The following is a 21,404-nucleotide window of genomic DNA, read 5'->3' on the forward strand; positions in this document are numbered from 1 at the left end:
GACCCCAAACCCAGAAAACAGAAATCAAACACAGAAGAAAATAGGCCTAAAATGATTCAAAAGGCTGTAGATTGGAACCTACAAGAAAAGAAACCAACCCTAGATGATTGAAACAGAAAGAGATTTATTAAAAGAATATTAGATTGATCTCAGACTCACCGGAAAAGTTGGGGAAGCAGAGGTGTGGATATGCAGCCAAGAATAATGCCCAAAATTAGACCACTGACTTGGAATTGGAACACCATGGCTGCCATTTCATGGCACTGAAGTTTGGTCCTTGCACTACTGGCATTGCTGGTCCTTAACACTGGACACAGGCACTGGCAGCACTGTTCAGGCTACCACTGAGATTCAACCCAGCAATGCAACTTCCACTGTTGATGAGAGAGAACTCCTCAAAGTGTCCCCTACTCTGGGATGGGCACATCTGACTTTATGGTGCCTAGGTCACATGTCTTTGTCTTGGCTGCAAGGGGGGCTAGGAAAGTATCTAATATTTACACTTTCTATAATGGGAGGTGGATATTCCCCTTCTGAGACTCATAATAAAAAGGTAACTCCCATATTGGGGAATACGGTTCAAATGCTGGACAACCAAGAGGAATGGCAAGCTAAGAGGTACTTTTCTCTAGCAGAAAGAATAAAGAATTTGAAGTTAGCCAAATCTCAACTTGAATAACTCCTCTGCCTTTTATTAGGCATGTGACAACTTCTCCGAGACTCAGTTTCCACATCAGTAAAGCCAGGAAAACAATGTCTGCATTTCTGATTTGTGGGAAGGAAAACACACACACACACACACACACACACACACACACACACACATAGTTTGGAACTGATTAGCCTAAGCATTTTCTCTCTTGGCATCTTTTATAACAGGAGAGACATTTCATTTACCATGAAATATTCATACGTTATTTTGCCTAATTAAAAAGAATGAACAAAAACAACTTGTAAAAATCGTTCCTAAAAGATTCAGATCCACTCAAGGATTGTTATAAGGATGTGAAGTAGAGGAGTCTCTATGCTGATTACCTGGCATTAGGAGTTTTCAATGGAACCAAAATTTTGCCAAAAAAAAGGAAAGAAAAAAGGGCTTCCCTGGTGGCACAGTGGTTAAGAATCCGCCTGCCAATGCAGGGGACACGAGTTCGAGCCCCAGTCTGGGAAGATCCCACATGCCGCAGAGCAACTAAGCCCGTGCACCACAACTACTGAGCCTGCGCTCTAGAGCCCGCAAAACACAACTACTGAAGCCCGCGTGCCTAGAGCCTGTGCTCCGCAACAAGAGAAGCCACCGCAATGAGAAGGCCACGCACCACAAAGAAGAGTAGCCCCCGCTCGCCACAACTGGAGAAAGTCCGCGAGCAGCAACAAAGACCCAACACAGCCAAAAATAAATAAATAAATAAATAAATATTTTAAATTTTGCCAAAAAAAAAAAAGCCTAGTTGGAGAAGAGAAGGGCATTCATGGAGAAAAAAACAGAAGGGGAGAATTTGTAGAGTGCTGGCACTTTCTCCTTTCCCTTCTCTCCTTTGTGTGAGTAAGCAGATATCTCAGAGAAGCTCATTATATAGCTGACTGTTTGCTGATCACCAGGACCTGCAAACATTTGGGAATAAGGCAAAGATTGCTCTTTTCAATTTCTCCCTGAGCTAAGGCTCCATGGCAGGGGCTCTGAGGCTTTGTAAGGGCCTAGAGAAGCCTGCAGAAATAATCTCAGGCAAGGCTTGGTGGTCACTGCGGGAACCCACCCAGAGGGGTTTTGAGGAAAAAGAGGTGTCACTGTTCTCCACAGAATCTCTGAAGTTAGGGGGCTGCACAGAGAATGCCCCCTAGGTACCAAAGCCCATCTCAAGTGTCACACCAGAGACCCAGCATTAGAGACCAGCTGTACCAAATGTTACCAGGCATCCGATGTTAAATGGAGAGAAGGCAACGGCTAATCACAGAGGTGCCACAAATTCCTCACAAAGAGCATTCTGTCCCTCACATGAGCAGTAGGACCTTACCTGTACCCCAGGCTTCAGCAAACACAGGTGAAAGAGAATGCAGAACACTACCTCTCCACTTAAAGACACTGATCATAATAAATACTGAATGTGACCTGAAAAAAGTATCTGCATGTACTGAGATACTTCTACTGTAAAGATCAAGCTTCACTCCCCAGCCTTATCAGTGGGTAGTGGAAGAGAAAATAATGTTAACAAGATACTGGAAAAAACTGAACACTACATGTTTGTATGTTTCTAACTTGAGACTGTTCAGTGTACGGCTTTTATAATTATTTCATTGTCCTGTGTGAAGGAGCCTAGGAGAGAGGGTGTATGAAGGGAGCAGAATGAAAAACTGAAGCCAGTCAGCCATCACTGAACTGAGTAAATTTCATCTAACAGAACAGATTCTATCTGGTACTTAGGCACCTTCCAACAACAACAACAACAAAAAAAACCCAAGAAAATGTTTCTATGGATCCTAAATCAATATATTGTTCAATGCTTTTCCTAGAAAAATATTTATATTATACCTGAACCTTGTATCTATTCCAGTAGAACCCTTATAATATTTAAGCTGAACTCGGTTGATTTTCAGCTAAAGGCTACTCAAATCTTGACTGTCAGTGTTGTTTATCCTAATGTACTGCTAATAATAGTTACTTTAATGATAGCAATAACTTCCAGTACACATGTCTTTTTCTCTGAGAAACTCAAAACAACTTCACATTTACTATGCTCCCTGTTCACAGGCATCCCTGTGAGGACTGGAAAAGAACCCGAAGTGTATCGATTGTGCTCTATAGAAAAAGACCCACTGAGGTTAAGTATTAGACCAAGGGCTGTGGCAGACCCATGATAGATATCACTAAAGGTAACTACATAAACCAGAGTTGAGCTAAACCCAGTTATAACAGATGTGACTAAGGCCCACATCTCTGCAACAGATGAGCTGGACCTCCTCACTGGAGTCACGAAGTCTCTGCCCTGGGTGGACCTCAATCTCTCTTTCTAAAGGAACCTTAAATCAGCCCATCAGTCCCCATGTCCTTTTACTTTCTTCAAGTTGTTCGGGTTGTGGTGCCTTTCTGGTTTGCATTAGGCTAGATATTTTGGCCAAGACAATGGGCAATTTTGCTCCCCAGGAGTCTGACTACAACGAGTTGCCTGACAACAAAGTATTTCTCAGTTGAAGGAAATTCTTTCTTACCACAACATTTGAAGATCACAAAGTTCCCCTAATGTGTGATCACTGTAAAATTACTGTTAACACTATTTTAATAAAAAAGATACTAAGTTGATATCTGATTGGCTAATATTTTTGCCTTTTTTATTTGACCCTACTTGCCCTCATATCTCTATGCACACTTCCTACTTCGACCTTTGTCTTAGGCTAACGTTGTTGGTGACTTGGTGCTATTACCAAGATCTCCTTTAATATGTCTTTGATTCTAGTTTTTGTCCATTATTTACCAAAATCTACACTTTCAACTCAATCATTCTGCCACTTGCCTCGTTCTTATTTCTATCATTAAATATGGAAAATTTTGGCCAAGAGCTAAATTTTCTAAAACACAGAACAGATTGAATACAGATTTTAGCAAGAATTTGAGTATGCTGACAAGCCAGTGGAATGGATTTTTGTCCTAATTACAATGGATTTTTGAAAAAATTATCTTAGCTCTACTAAAAGAACAAATTCTTTTAAATCCTTGCCAAGACACTCAAAGGATTTCCTCTATTAAAAAAATGAAGTAGTTTCCCAAGTTTTCCTGAACGTTTATAAAGCCACTCTCTACTAACATCTGTCCTCCCTCCATGGTGGCATCAGTGTAGATTAAGGGGAGAACTGAAGTCCATGAAGCACCCCCATCTCACAGGGACTCAAAAGTAGGGGCCAGCAAAAAAGCCATGTGTTATATTTACGAGTTGCAATAATCAGGAATTTCATTATCTGCAGTGAGCTTATCAACCAAGTCATATATGGTAATGTTAAGAAATCAAGACACAGTGTCACATTCTAGCTTATCTCCTTATATATTATTCCTTATGAAATTTCCTCAACCTATTCTTCTTCCGAATTGTATGCAGAGAAGTAGCATATAGGGAAGATTACAGAGTTCCATGTTCTAGCTCTGGTTCAACCATCACTCACTGAGAATTGGATTCCTTATTCATACACTGGAGGCAGTAATACCCACCCTATCTCTCTAGGAAAGCTTTAAGAATAAAATAAAATAATGCAAAGGTGCTTGGTATACCGTAAAGAACCACTGAAACAATCGCACATATAACATTGATTTTTTTCAACAAACTAGGAGTAGATGTACTCTCTTTTCTCAAAGAGTGAACAGTACTTTTCAAACCCTAATAAATGTCAAGGTTATAAAAGTACAATACCATTTGTAAAGTTCAGCTTAAAGGTAAACAGGGTAGCTTGTTAGCATCCACAAGAACTGCAAGTTAATTTTAACCTAATAAATATTCCTGAAAATACCCATAAGAAGATAGTCCATCACGCCAAAAAAAATATCCTTTAAATTAATGTCATACTCTACTGGTTTCTTGGGCATGCTGCTAGCTTACTCTTTTTGCAGAGTTTTATGATACCCCTGTCTTCAGCTATAGAGTCTTATCTGGTACACAAGTGAGCTTGGAAGTCAGACAGCCTACATTCAAATCCCTTCTCCCCATATAGCTGTTCTGTGACTCTGGGCAAAATCCATAACCTCTCCATGCCTCCGTTTCTTTAACTGTAAGACAGAGAAAACGTCAATGCCTGCTTCATAAAAGTGTTATGCAGATTAAATGAAATAACAAACATGAAACACTTGGCACAGTGTCTGATATACAGTAACATGACGCAAATGCTAGCTATTAATATTGTTAATAATGATCATTATAGTGGCTAGTAATTATGATATATTATTAGAACATATTTGTACATTAGGAATCTTCATAATCACTTTAATATTGAATGAGCTAATATATAAGCATCAGCTTTTCTGTAAGGGAGCAAGATGTTTCAGGGCAGGGAAATGTAAACAGGACAATTTCTTACCACCAGTTTGTTTTGAATAGACATAAGTTAGTTATAATCATTTCCTACGTGTCCTTTTATTTTTTCTCTCAGTTGTCAATTAAATTGTCCAGTGTGGCAGAATTCTCAGAAACTTCCATGCTTTAAAGTAGGATTTTGAGGTGCTCTACATAAATAATAAAGGTATAAGGTATACAAAATAAAGTTTAAGAGAGCCAGGAGTTGGAAACACATTAACAATCATATATGACAAGTCACACAAGGCTTTTGAGCATAATGCCTGCGTTCTAAGCTACAAGTGACAACAGTCACAATGCAGGCAAAGGAAGGCATCCATTTTTCATGATTTATAGATTCATGTGAAAACATGGTATCTCCTCCTAGGGGCAATACTTCCACACACACTAACATACATGGGGTGGAGACAAGAAACAAACAAACAACCAGTATGTATGGAGATTAGTATCCTGCCCCTTCTTCAAAAAACAAAAAGGAACAAAACTTGTTTCATAAATGTCCAAGTCCAGAAAAAGTAATTATTTGAGAAAAATAACCTTGTATGTTTATCACTGGAATAACCACAGAAGAGTTTGTAGAAGGCATATTTCAACAACTCTGAACTTCTCTCAGTCCCTGAAAAATTATTTCCTCTTTTAATTTGGAGCCTTTCCACTTGCTGCTCCCTCTACCTGCAACATTTGTCCATCCTCACCCAACTCCTATTTTTACTGGGTTAATTTCTCTTCACTCTTGACTTCTCAGTTTAAATGTCACTTCTACTGGCGAAACTTCTCAGACAACCCATGTCTAGATAAGCTAAGATGCCTTTGCTAAGTACTCACATGCCTTGTATTTCACCTCAGATGCTCATTTTTGCACTATATCTTACTTACCCACTTACTTATCTATATACCCCACTAGACAGTAAGCTCAATGAAGGCAGGAGTCATGTGCACACTATTATTGCAGCCTAAGCACTTAATACGTGTTTGACACTTTGTAGGTTCCTGTTTACTATTTGTTGAAAAAACTTTTAAATGCTCTCAATTTTAACATCACTTCCAAATTGCATCTTAGCAAATACAGTTATTATGTGCTTTGTAAATAACTTCATTGTTTGCTTTTTCAAATAAATATATAATATGCCATGTTGTGTGGTATGGTCTTCATTATGGTTTTATATTTTTCAGTGCCAACAACCAAGAATCCATTTAGTAAATACTTAAAAATAAGCCATCAGACTTAGCTTCATTTTTCTCTTTGCCAGGGAAATAAGCTCAAATGACTTCCAAGAGCACTTCAGCCATTTTTGTATTCTCAAATACCAAGGGAGCCACTTACTCTAGGTTTTAGTCAAAAAATGCATGATGTAAAGGAAGGATAAATGGACCAAGAGGCAGACAAAAGTCCTGACCTGGCTTTCCAGTCTTAGCAAACTATGTAAACAGAAAGTTGCCTAACTTCTCCACCTGTCTCGTGTAGAATGATAAGCCTGAGTCAGGCAATTTCTGAAAGGGAAAAGCTTATATGTCATTAAAACAGAAAGAATACAGTCAACTACTCAAAAAGTGTTTCAAAAACCTGGTTGTTGGAAGCTGGATAAAAACAGGGAAACTGAGGACAAAACAATATACTGAGGAGGAAGAGGTCTGACCAGTGGGATCTCAAGCATAACAGGGTGTGGAAGTTCACTTTGGTCCTCACCAGAGTGATGCGCTGAGGGACAGGAGACCCCAATGGTGAGATCTGTCTACAGGGATACTTACAACCCTGGGTGGTCATTCTCATTCCCTATTTATCTGATACTGTCGAAGTTCTCTTCCATTTACTCGGGTCAAGTGTTAAAAGATTATGTTTGATTTGTTAAATTTAATCAAGGTTTAATAGATAAAAATTTGGACTCTAGAAAATACACACACACACACACACACACACACACACACACACACTAATTAATAAGTTAGTTTCCTGAACTATTGTTAATAACTGCTTCACGTCCCTACGGTTCTCCTGGACCGATTACTTCTTTCAGTGCACAAAGATGAATTCTGCAACAAACCAGTAGATCTCAGCTTATAATGTTAGTATGCCAAGATTCTTTCCTCACTTTAGTTTGATTTTTTTGATGGGTTATTATATTGCAAAACAAAAAGGAACATAAAGAGCAGATCTTTCTTGTTGATTGCTTTGGACCAGCTTTCCCAGCAACCATTAACATTGATCTTTTCCTGTTCAGTGATATTCCATGATAAATGTGACGATTGTCATGTGTAGATGGGGGTAGTGAAGTGAGTTAGGAGACAAAAATGAAGCATCTGGCCCTCTCCTCAGAGCCATCAGCTCTTTGGAGTACTCTAAGAGCCCAGAGCAATTTACTCATTTGGAGGCAATTTTGGAAGGAATGGAACTATAGGAAGTTAGGGAATGTGATTTGGGAGGACACCTGGAAAATACCCCCTCATCAAAAATCTGATCTGCAAGCCTGCCACAGGGACTAAAATCTCACCATAATAGAGTACATCTTTGAGTTCAAGGACTTAATTTCTAGTGAAATTTCACAGTCTGATAACATTTAAATAGTAGTGGAACATATTTTAGCCATTTCTAGCCATTAATATAACAACATAAACAAGTATATCAGATAAAGAGTCATTCATTTAGCAAGATTCTATTGATTAGGGCACTAAAAAAATTAAATTTAGAATGATAGGAAGATGGAAAGAGGGGAAAAAAATAGCTCCAGGATAGAGCTGTCTACTGAGAAGACAAAATCAAGGTAGGAATATCTGAAAGGTGTTAAGAGTTAATGCAGATAATGAGTACTGAAAGGGGGAAATGTCTACTTCCTAATTTGGGTAATGTTTGAAGAAACAGTCCTGGACTTAAAGTAACGTTCAGGGCATTCATTCATTTAACAATTTATTAAGTACCTAATATGCACCAGGCACTGTTTTAGGCACTTAGAATACCCAGCACTCACAAGAAACTCTTAATACAGAAGCAGTCTACAACTGCGAGAACAGAAGCACATGCAAAATACCCAGAGGAGATTATGGCCAAACTTATATAGAGCTTGAGTGAGGTGGCAGGGAAAGTCTTTTTGAAAGAAGTGACATCTTATCTGAGTAATCAGAAACAAGACAAAACCAAACCCATGTATAAGAGCCCTCCAGAACTTTCTCTCAATGAAGACTGGATTGGAATTGATCATCTACTGGCCTCCACATGTGTTTTTAGAAGCCTACTGTCTACAGAGATGAGAGTGAGTGTGTATGGGCAGGAAAGACACTAGAATCTTCAAAGGATATGAGTTCTCTGAAGACTTTAAAAGAGAAAGAAAATAAATTAAAAACAAAACCAATGAAGTTTTATGAATCCAGGTTACTGGAGTCCTAATGTTATCTTTGACGATAATATTCTTTGGCTTTATCGGCTTTTGGTTGTGTCAAGATTGAGCAGAAGTATATTCTGGAATGTCCAATTTAATAAGAATGAAGAGATATATAATAGGATGATAATGAAGTAAGTTCTTCCTGAGAGTATTTGGTAGTGTTCCTTGAAAAATGTACCTTTGACTCCAAAGTCTCCAAACATTTACCTATTTTTCTTTCTTTCAGGACACTTTCCTCTAAATCAGTTGATGACTGTAGACCCTGATTTATAAATAAGATAAAGCAACATTTCAATAATATAGTAGCCTGAATTTAAGCACAAATTTTTTTTATTATTTATTATGGTATGATTTGGCTAGTGATGTGATTTGAGATAATGAGTTCATTTTGTACCTGAATCTCCTGGCCCTTGAAAAAAGAGCCCTAGCCTCTCTCAAAAAGAGCCCTAATTATGCCCAGCTAGAATCACAAAATGATACCTGCTCTGGTCCTCTCTCCAGGGCAGCATGAGATAACAAAATATGGACTCACTTCTATTCTGTGGATGTTGCTCCTGGTGAAACCTAATGATGGAACTGCTTCCTTCCCAACGACCACACTACTCTCTTGCCAAGGCAATGGCTTCTTCCCTCCTATCACCTGCATGTGGAGTGATGAATGTTTTGCCCTTTCTAGTCCCTATTCACCCTTTTTAGGTCTAAGGGTGTATGTGGTGAGGAAGGGAAGGAGAAAAAAAAATTTCTTTTACTTTACTAGTTCTCTCTGAATGACCCAGTCATAAAAAGAGAATGTGCTCTTGATTTTACTTTTGAAACTAAGAAATAAATTTTTTTTGCCCAAAATAAACTTTTGAGAAAAAAATAATAATAGTGTTACGTCAACTGATTTTTTGTTTGTCTCCTTTGTCTTAGCTGTCAACCTCACTTGGAGGCCCTGGAACATGGTGGGGAACTGGGCAGAGGCATATGAAATAGTTAAATCCATCTGATGCAACACGGCAGCAGAACAGGCTGAAATGAGATGAGCAATGGGCAACTCTTTGAAGGCAGTAATTAATGGATCTGTTACAGTCCTATCTCATACTAAGTTATAAGTTAGGACCTAGTGTCACCTGTATGATAAGGTGAGAATGTTTTCTCCCTACTCCTTACATTTTCTTCTATGATGTGGGAGATCAAATGGCATGACACTTCTGGCCTTTTGCTGCGTCTCTACTCATAGACACAGATAGAGTAACTTCTCTGAAATCACTAAATTTGCGCAGAATAAACCAGAATGCTTAGCGTCACTCCTCCTCCTTTTCCACTGACGAACTCCTTCAGGACCAAAGTTTGATGTGGTCAGGCTCCTATAGGGGGGGACCAGGCCTGATTTAATTTTATCTGTGACTAGGTGGGACATTCTGCTTAACTCTAGGGTTCTGTTAACAGACCCACGTCCTCCACCTTAACCTTTATTTTTGCTTCCATCTGAGACTCCTTTGTCTCATCTCTCAGTTTGTTTAGAACTTGGGTAGGGAATAAGGTACTATTTCTTGGGCCCCCTCAAAGACCCAAGTCTCCAGTGAAGTCTGCCAAATACAACAGTCTTGAGTAAACTATGCCTTAGGAAGGAAATGTCTCTGTTTTGGAAGAGAAGTGGTCCAGAGAAAGCTGTAGAAACACAGACAACGGATATAAAATTACCTAAGGTGATCTCTGTAGAGAACCAAAGCAACAGTTCAGTAGACTAGTAACAGGGAAAATAATAAACTCTCCAAAGGAATTGTCTGAAGTACCTGGGGAGGAAACTGGAGTTTTAAAACGTGGGCTCGGATATTATAAGGAAGGTGAACCTATAAAACTGTAGAATTTGTGATTGACCTGGGTTAAATGTGTGGGGGACAAATGAGTGTGTGCCATTTATTAATCTATTGCCTCTTAGCTCCAAACCCACCCTTCCTTCTCTACTTTAAGGTACTGAATCCAGGACTTTATAATGGTTCTCTTTTGCCAGCTGGCCAAAAAGGGGTGCTTAGAGGCCTGCAACTCTGGAATAAGAAGCAGCAGCTGACTGTTCTGCATTTTTGTTTTCTGTTTACAACTGGCAGAGAGAAGACTGAGGTAACGTGGCTGCACAGTGTTCCCCAAGGCATTCTCCGAAGCCTTTACCACCTCCAGGCCAGCCTCAGGGTTCTGTGAGGAGGCCCCAGAGTTCTTCAGCCCAGTAGCATACAGTGTATTGTTGTCGACAGTCATGCTCTCCAGTCTGAGGTCATAATCTCAGCCTTATGGAAGTCTTTCTCTAAATTCCTTCCTGATTCACTTACTTACAATCATAGAGACGGTAGCTATCTTCTTCAGTTGCTACCTCTATTACACCTTCAAATTTTCTTTTATCCCTTTTACCTACTTAATAATCATTATATTTTTCCTGTTCAAAATATTAATGTGGATTTTGTCTTCTCTTTTTTTTCATTTTTTTCAAAATCGATTTTATTGGAGCCAAAACAGTGGAATTAAATATATGTAATAAACTATTTTTTATATATATATATATATGTATATATATATAAGTTATAGGGAAGTTATAGGGAATGAAGTTTAGTTTGGCAGAGAGTGTTAAAACAAAATTAAAGTTGCATACATTAGTAACACAACTCAACATCCTTAATTTGGTGTAAGTGTGACACATTTTCTTGCTTTCCTGTGTTCTGCTAAATCACCATAACCTAAACTGCTTTATAAAATTGATATGCTGAAATTTAATTTTACTGTTTTCGCTTATGCTCTGATTCCTTGTATCTTGACTGATACAAGGTCACATTTATAGTAAGAGTCCCAATTTCCTACCAGCTTTTCTCCATCTATTAATTCAGAGTGTCCAATACCTATAATGTCCAACATCAACACCACAACTGGATATTTCTGAGATCCCACGAAGTGTCACGAAGTATACAGACTTACAAAAAAAGTATACTCATAGTTACATCTCTTTGGCATCAACAGATGCAGAGAGTATCAAACCACAGGGAACCACAATTCCCTAGGGGCCACCACTGGACCTTCATATAATCAAAGCTTTAGGGAATCCTATGGCAAACCACAGTAGGAGTTCTGTTTTGTTCCATTCAGGGAAAAGACTCACAAGGCAATGATCCTGGAGTCCTAACGTTTCACCCAGATTTTAGGGAAACTGTGCTTTATGATGTATTTTTTACATCTCTCTCCTACTCAGTCTCCATAGGATTTACACATGTGCTCAACAGGAAGCTGAACAAGTGATGGACAACATGTTGAACCTGAGGTTGGCTTTGTCCTTCTGTGGCCAAGGTGCACTTTTTACAACATACTCATCCTTCTTTTTCCCTCAGAATGAGTTCTTCTAAAAGTTCTCTCAATGCACAGGAGAAGTGCCCAACTCAACAGTTTTCCAGACAAATTACATTATGTTTGCATCTTACTTAGAACCCTTCCATACTTGTAAAAATGTACAGAGATGTAGAATAGTATGGCTAGACAGTTCAGTATAATTAGAATATAATATGATAGAGGATAGAGTAGGGAGGAAGAGGCAGGAGATAAAGTCATTTAACTAAAAAGGATTTGTTTATGAGTTATACAACTCACACTCACTTTGAAGACAATAAGAAGCAATTTATATTATTTATAAACAGATTTGAATTCAGAGGATAGATTGGGATGGGGCAAAAGGAGAGATTAAAGCAAGAGAACCCCTTATCTCTCACCTGTCTTTCTAAAGGACAGAGACTATCAACAGAATTTGGGCAAATATTGATAAAATACATTAAATTCCTCTTAGAAAAAATGTTCTCTAACACAAAATAAGATAGAGAAAGCTGTCCTTTTCACTTAATCTGATTTTTAAAATATAACACTGAATATAATCTCTCTTCTGGCAAAGAACAATGAGTCTGATTTTCAATGGATACAATTCATGACTTTCTCATCAATTTTTAAGAAAAATGACCATACCTTCCAAAGATGATATATGAGAATTCAATATACAAAAACATCAAAATAGGAAGCTATTGTTAAATATAAATAGTTGAATTACTTTCTGGGATGAAACTGAAATAATCTTTCTATGTATGTTAGTTCAGTATATTTCCTAAGGTGCATTTACATGACTGATATCTTTTTTCTAACAGTCACATAACTTTTTTAAGTTTAAATCACTGTCCCTATTTAATGAGAAAAAAATCATTCATCTATTCGTTTATGAGTATTTACATCTTATGTATATTTACATTAAAACTTTTGTACAAGTAAAGAAGCAAAAACATATTCTAGTTAGTTTGCTTAAGTGAATATTTTTTTAAAATATGTTGTTAAAGAACAACAACATGGGCTTCCCTGGTGGCGCAGTGGTTAAGAGTCCACCTGTCGATGCAGGGGACACGGGTTCGGGCCCCGGTCCGGGAGGATCCCGCGTGCCGCGGAGCAGCTGGGCCCGTGAGCCATGGCCGCTGAGCCTGCGCGTCCGGAGCCTGTGCTCCGCAACGGGAGAGGCCACATCAGTGAGAGGCCCGCGTACCGCAAAAAAAAGAAAAAAAAAAAAAAAAAGCTGACAAATACCATGAACATAATAAAAATCCAGGAAAACAACCCAGCACTTTTACCATTATTATTAATTACCACTTTTATAATACCTCTGTAATACTTTTTCCCTATATTTTTAGGTTCATTCTCTCTGAGGGAGAGAATAGCATTTGTTCAGATTTTCTCCTTAGGAGGCAAAGGTAGGATCCACATGCACAATGAGATCTACCAGGGTCAGGTTTTCACCAGGAACATGGGTAGACATGCAGATGCTGATGACCCAGAACCACCCACAGTCCCAGGACCACCACCTACAACATGATCTGTGCTTCTTCTCTACATCCTGAAAGTAGAACACGCTGAGATTGAAAGTGACCTATGCAAGCGAGGGCCCTGACACTTAAGCTTTGGGGGTTTCATCTTAAATTCACTTTTGGAATCAGGTCTTACATATATTTTATTTTAAGAATTACTTTAAAAGTTTAAAATTGTTATTTAGTTTGAGACGTAGGATTATAAACTCCAATAAGATATTATGAATATTACTTCCAAGTTAGAGCTTTACAAAATTTCAATCACACATGTTGAGTCTAAGAAGATATGATTAGATTTGGCATTAACCTGTGAAACCTACCAGAGAAATAATTAAGATCACTTCCCTTACTAATAAATAATCAAGGACAATGTTTATACCTCAACATATATGTATATGCATATATGCTTTAAATATGCCTTTTCATAAAATCTTTTCCCTTTTTCAAAAAAAAAATTACCTATGTGCCATAAATGTGATCACACAGTAAGAAAATAAGGACTGAGAATAACAAAACAGCATTTAAAGTACTGTCTTACAACAGTTCACTTAAGCATGTAAGGTGCACAATGCAGCTCCTAAGAATAAACTAGGAGAGTAATCTGCTTTATGCAAAAAAAAAAAAAAGAGGAAATGGCATTCTAAGATACAGCTGCATAGACTATATGATGAATATTCAACATATGAGAAACTGACAAATTTATCTTCACTCCATCATTAAGCATTTTTGTGACAAGCTGGGTATTCATCCCATTAGGGGTATTTTTTGTGTGTATTCTTTCTGTTTAATGCTTGCTCATGCCCTTTCCTGACATCCTGCAAGACTAGCCTTTTCTTTTCTTTTCCAAATTCCTGATTACTCACATTTTTAGAAACTCATACTCAGAGAACTCTTTTCAATGATAGGAAGAAAAAACCTTGGTCAAAACTCTTTACTCCATCACCAAAAGCTTGATCTAATAGTTTTTCCCCTCAGCCAACCTAAAAAAAAGGTATCAGAAATAAATGTAAGTTTTTCATTGGCAAATATATATTCTTAATTATTTTTGCTCACTAGAATATCACTTCCCTTATACTTTCACATTACTCCTAGTTCAAAGAAAGATGACTCCTTATTTTATACCAAAGCCTACCACTTCAAAGATTTCAACTTCTCAAAGTATATTATTCTTTTCATACATCTTTCACTCTGTAAACAAGACAGAGCATTTGACTGGGGAGGAGGGGAGGGTACCTCATCCAGTTTTAGATCAATCATTAAAATGACATTCATCTAATAGTTCATTGAAATCAATGTCCAAAATGGATCCCTAGTGCTAAGTTGGGAAACAACACAGGTAAAAGGACTAAACTTTGATCTCTAGAATCCCTAGTATGCCACACTCACTGAGAAGCTTGTTATGAGATTTTTCTGTAAACTGTTGAAGTTTAACAAAGCTGTGCACTAGAAGATTTCATAGTTCCTTTCCAAAATTTGACAAAAAAGAATACTGTCCATGTAAAAAGAAATCTATATGAAACATCATCAGTGTAACATCAGAGTTGTGGCTCCTTCATTTATTATGTATTCAGTGCCTTCTTTATGTATTTCACTGCCCCTGAGTTCCCGACCAAACATCAATACATGTTAACACATTTTCAATATTTATAAGCTAAGAGATTAGATCCAAGTGTTATCAATAACAGTCCTGCTAGTCCCTTCATACTCCCCAGCATCTCAATTATACTGCCTACCAAGAGGTATCCTTGGGAATTTATGCAGGCTAACAGTTTTTAAAAATCTAATTTAAGTCTGCTTTAGGGTTAGGATCGCCAAAGGTCTTACTCCCTTGAAATACTTTTTCTAGAAAAGGTTTTCTTGGACACATGACAGAATGTGTAAACAGGTGGCCAAGCTCAAAACTATATTTGCATAGTGTTCATACCAAAGTTAAATAGAAATTGCATTGCCTACCAATATAAATAGCACTGACCAGTAAATAAAATAGATAAATGTCAGAAATGCATGTTTGTCTAAACAAAGATGAGTGTGAAATGGCACATATTTATAATAAATATCCAGAAAGAGAACAGCCTGTTTCACTGAACACCAAATAGAATCTAATTACTTTGTTAAAAATGTGATGGTCTAAGTAAAATGGTTTTTCAAGAGACACTGATTTCCCATTAATAATGTACAAGCATGAAAAAAGAATAAAAATCCTTCTATTTATATGAAAAATGCATATCAGACACATTTTTGTAAGTATGTCTAATCAGAATTTGATTTGTAAGAATTTAATGGATGCACACTGGCCTACTGTCCTGAAGGAGGAAGGATTTCTCCCTTAATATTACTGTTACAATAAACATTCAATTAACAATACTCGGGCTTCCCTGGTGGCGCAGTGGTTGAGAATCTGCCTGCCAATGCAGGGGACACGGGTTCGATCCCTGGTCCAGGAAGATCCCACATGCCACGGAGCAACAGAGCCCATGCACCACAACTACTGAGCCTGCACTCTAGAGCCCGCACACCACAACTACCGAGCCTGCATGCTGCAACTACTGAAGACCGTGTGCCTAGAGCCCGTGCTCTGCAATGAGAGAAGCCACCACAGTGAGAAGCCCATGCACCACAACGAAGAGTGGCCCCCGCTCGCTGCAACTAGAGAAAGCTCACAAGAGCAGCAACGAAGACCCAAAGCAGCCAAAAATAAATAAATAAATAAATTTATAAAAACAGAAAAAACAACAATACTCTACCAGAAATGGAAGGATAAACCCTGGCTACCTGAGAGTTTCCTAGAAAGCATTTTTTAAAAAATATTGACTTGTTATCAAACAATATTTTTTAAATATTAGGCTATTTTATTTTATCATTATAGAGTAAAAATTATTTTACTATTGAAATCTATCTGATTTATGTTCCTAATGTACTGACTTCTAATTAATTAAGGTTTTACTGACTAAAGTCTAAAACAGGCACTTGAATTGTAGTATGTGTTTATGCCCCAATTGGAAGGGTTACTCTACTTGAAAGTGTGGTTTTAATTATTCAATAATAAGATATTGCCATGATAACAGGTTATCATCAGCAAGCATCTGCCAGATAATTTTAGTGTTCTAGAAATTTAATTGAGTACTGGAATCAGAAGTATCACAGCTCCAACTAGATGCTTTTATGCTTTACTTGAACCACATATACACATCCTAGTACCTCTTCCAAACTAAATATATTCTCTAAATAAAAGACAGGTAGGGGATGTGTCCTAAACAAAACAAAGATGAAGGTGAGATTGCTGTTTGCCTGACAATAGTGCTGAAAATTGTGATTCAGATAAGTGAAATGTGCTAGAAATGGGTACCAATCAAGTTTTAAGCCACCTCTTTTGGCCAATTCTTTCCTAGGAAGATGGTTTCTCTCTCTTTCTCTCTCTCTCTCTCTCTCTCTCTCTCTCTCTCTCTCTCACACACACACACACACACACACACACACACACACTATGTGACTATCAGGTATCAAATGCTTGAATAGAGGATGCATTCAATCCTCAATATTTTGATAGCTGACCTACTATTAATATGGGCATTGCTTAGAAACCGTCAAATACTTCAACATCGCACTTCCCCAACAACTTCAAATCTCTGTAATCCTAGTAAGAATCAGGAAATGAAGTGTTTTATTAAAGAGCTCAAGGAAGCAAAAGTAGAGGTAAAAAGCTGTGTACAAACTCTGTGTTTTTAAATATCACCCAGTAACTACTTATTCCAACTTCAGATAGAATTCTGTTACGTACAGATATGATTTTTCTGGTCCACAGTAGATTAAAAGCACAAAATTAGAGAAGAAAAGCACATGTTTAAGACACAGAAAAGTCAGCTGATCAAAGACAAATATATATATATAATGTGATATCAAAAATCACTATACGTATACGTCAAATGAAATAACAAAGAATCTCAGTGGTCATTTAGTCTAAGGAGATAATGACCCAATGGCCCCCAAAACTAGTAACAGTACCTATTATACAGTATATATGGGTGATGTTCCATCACCTCCAAGTGATTTAATTTGGTTCATTATACTTGCTGTGGATAGATAAAAGAGTGCTTTTTAATGAAAATTTTCTGTAGAAAATGGTTTAAAAATATACTCTGATAATAAAGTCAAATTTTTGTTGTTATAAAATTTATTTATGAAGAATATTGTACTCATTGATGATAAGTACTCATTAATTGCTGTATCAACTTTAATATCACATACTTTAATACACAAGCATATACAATCTCATGTACCTACTTTGCTTCATGGACTATTCTCTGAAAACTAAGAAAACAAAAGGATATATTAATACCTTTGGGCCTATCTAGAATAATAGGAAATGAATTCATGTCAAGCAAATAACCAGTCTGATTAATGAGCCCCAAACCAATGAGGCTGCATTGTTTCTGAAGTAAAAATTAGAGCATAAAGGAAAAACAAATGAAAAAAGAAGGAAAAAAAGGATGGAATAACTTGCCTCAAAGTGTGGCCAAAAAAAGGCAATAACATATTACAGAAAAAGAAGATCCATATTACATGAAATTCGTATTACATAAAAGAAGATAACAGAAGGAAGAGTAGGAAGAAGGGAGTAAGGTCCAATATCTTAGGATTGAAGGAAACAATCCAGAATCAGGACCTTCTTAAATGGAAGACTCCAGGGCTCGAGGAAATCTGACCTACAAAGAAAGGACTTTTAGCACTGTGACCTGAAGGTCAGCCTTCAGACCTCCTCTGAGAAATACAAAATTACTACCAATGAATACTCTAGCAAAAAAAAACCCCCAAAAAACACTTTCTGCATTTCTATTGCAAAGTACACAACAATAAGTCTTGCTACTTTGGCTTTAGGAACAATCAAAAAAAATTCAACTATTGTGAAATGATGAACTCATAAAAAACCTTGTCCTAAGTATTAAAGTTGCCCTGTAAAACTGGAAGATGATTAAAGTATCCTCCTTAATCTTTTTCCCAGCTCTAATAATTTCTTTCCTTTCCTTTTGCCGATTGTGTGGAGGACAAAGCCTGTCAAGATTCATGCCTGCAACACAAACACAACCATCTTCCCTCCAGGTCCCAACCCAACTGTAAATCCATCATTTCATATGACAATTCCATAGGAAATCAATATCTTGAAAGGAAGATTGCTTCAACCGCTGCAGCGTGGACTGTGGGTACACGCAGTGAATTCAAGAAGACAGACCCATTTGCAGCTGCTGCTCATTCTAGCAGGATTGATTGCAGGTAACTTCCTCAAAGAGGAGGTAGAGGAGCTATTCACTTCTTTTTTTTTCAACTTGTTCCTCTATTTTGGATCTAATAACAGTCTTAAATTATAAACAGCAACAGGAGATAAACAAACACCCTGGCCCACTCAAAATGTTAAATAATAACTCCACCTGTTGTTTAAAGGTAGGTGTGTTTCCATTCAACATCTCATTTTTTCATATTGCATATTACTAACAGTGACTGTGAGTCACTGATGTTACATCTCAGGATACTCCATCCAAAAAAACTGCTAACATCCCAACTCATGAAGCTTCTTTGAACACTGTAATCAAACACAACCTACAAACCTTAAAAGTGTAAAACCTGAGATTTTTCCTGCTTTCAATATTTTAAAATGATATTACATATTTGTGAAATATTTTACTTTTAAATTTTTTATTTTTTCTGAGTATGTATAATACATGATAATTGAAGACTCAGAAGGGAAAAAGAAAAATGGTTCAATGTAAGCCATCTCCGAGAGATAATCATTATATCTTAATTTATTTCCTTCTAATCTTTTCCTATACAATTGTTTTTAGTTAATATCATACTGAGGATGCAATCTTATGTCTTTTATAAAACCTTTCAAAACACAAACATTCTCCATAATCATGGACACATCATCAATATATTTCAGGATTGTATAACAATTTATTCTGCACAGTATTTTATATAATATTTTTAAATTTTAAAATGTATTTATTACTATAATTAATCATCTCACTGCTGATATTTAAGTTGTATCTAATATAGAATTTTGTTATTAGACATAACCTCTGAGATAAACACTGGAACGTATTTCAAAGACCTTTGACACATATTGATAAATCACTTTCTAAAAGGGTTGCTGGTATGATTTTAGATCCATATTTTTTTAAATACCTCCTTTTGCTGATCCCTGATGTAGATCATCAGAACTGCCCAGGTATCTTTAGGTCAGTGTATGAAATATGTTTTCTCTAAGAAGAGTTGAAATGGAAGATGGTTCTATATTACTGACTAAAGCCAAAGAGCAAAGTGACAATCAGTTTAATCCTCCAAAATTTGTCTTATGGCACATTGAGTTGTTAGGCTCCCTAATACCACAGCTTAATAGTGACCCCATGAAAGTATAGGCAGTATTCTCCACTCTTCCCTCAAGAGCACCCTAAGTATGAAGGAAAAGAAAGAAAAGAGAGAGAATATAGAAAATTAGGAACCGCATCAGACACAATGAATACTTCCACCTCAGACTCACGAAGGTCAGGAAGAGAAAAAAGAACTTAACAATTATTAAGTACATGGTGAGAATGAGTTCCCACTCCATGTTAGTTCTTCACATGTACTTTCATTTGACCATTTTCTAACTTTAAGAAGAGGCTGAATAGTGTTAAATGGAAAGAATGGTGACACGACAGCCAAGCTAGGGGTCTGAGAGTTGGTGCTAACAAGCTCTGTGGCCATAGACAAGCCAGATGATCCTCCTGATTATTAGTGTCTTTTAGAACTGCTTGGTTGGGAAAATTAATGTCTCTAAGTTTCTGCAGCGTTTCAAAATTCTGTGGTTTCCTGTACTAATTTATATGTATCAGGATAAAACCTGTAGATTTTTTTCTCTCATTTTTCTTACTGTTCTCTGCTCATATACTCAAAGATATTCATTGCCAAAGGTGGCGAATGGGATATAGACCAAAACAAATAATTCAAATGGATTCTTTAAGCACATTGCATAGATGTAGGTCTGAAGGTCAAAGCTCTTTCCGTTTGTGAGACTCAGCCACTTGAAAAGGGATGATGTCTACTAAAATTTTAAAAATCTGGCTTGGCTTTGCTTATCAGGAGCAAAGAGTGACTCAGAGTAAAGTTTTACAGCATTGCTTTTCAAACTGCTGGTCAAGGCTCACAAGAAGGTCATGAGGGCTTCCCTGGTGGTGCAGTGGTTGAGAGTCTGCCTGTCGATGCAGGGGACACGGGTTTGTGCCCTGGTCCGGGAAGATCCCACATGCCGCGGAGCGGCTGGGCCCGTGAGCCATGGCTGCTGAGCCTGTGCGTCCGGAGCCTGTGCTCCACAACGGGAGAGGCCACAGCAGTGAGAGGCCCGCGTACTGGAAAAAAAAAAAAAAGAAGGTCATGAAATCATTTTCCTGAGTCTACACTAGTATTATTTCTTTTGTTGTTCGTTTTTGTTTTTGTCTTTTTTTCCCCCTAATGAAATGGAATAGATTACATTGCAATTCACAAGAGTAAGCTAAGTGTGTGATATCTGGAGTTGATAAGAAAATGTATTTCTCACAAAGAGTTTCTATCAAAAATTTTTGAAAAATACAAGTTTAAGTTATAAACTACATTGGGATGGGAGGAGCAACATGTTTATGTATTGTCCAGAACCTTTGCATGTGCCTGTGTGGAATGGGAAAGAGAGTTTGGAGAAGCTTGGGGAACAACAGCTACATGCAACTGTTAAAACTGTTGTCCCTGGCTCTTCCTTTGCTCAATGAAGGCTTGAAACCCAGAGAAATGGAGTCTATAGAGACCACCAAACTTTAATGAGAATATGAAGGCAGAAAAAGATCCACTTCTTGTCTGGATTTTGGAGAGAGGCAACCTAGCAGTGTGATGCTTAACATGGAGCTGCTGCTTTTGAGTATAAATTACAGCAGAGCATGTCCAGACAGAGGAATATCTTGAAATTCATGCCCACTCCATCACCCTTTCTTGAATTCTGTGGGATATGGAGAGAATTCAAGAAGACTCTCCTGCCCAAGTAAGGCACAGAAATAAGGTAAAAATTAAGAGATGGCATCCCTGAAGGTTAAGAGGATGAGGATTGGGTTGGGGCGGGAAGA

Source organism: Leucopleurus acutus, assembly GCF_964270905.1.
Source record: "Leucopleurus acutus genome assembly, chromosome: 3".
Taxonomy (NCBI): Eukaryota; Metazoa; Chordata; class Mammalia; order Artiodactyla; family Delphinidae; genus Leucopleurus; species Leucopleurus acutus.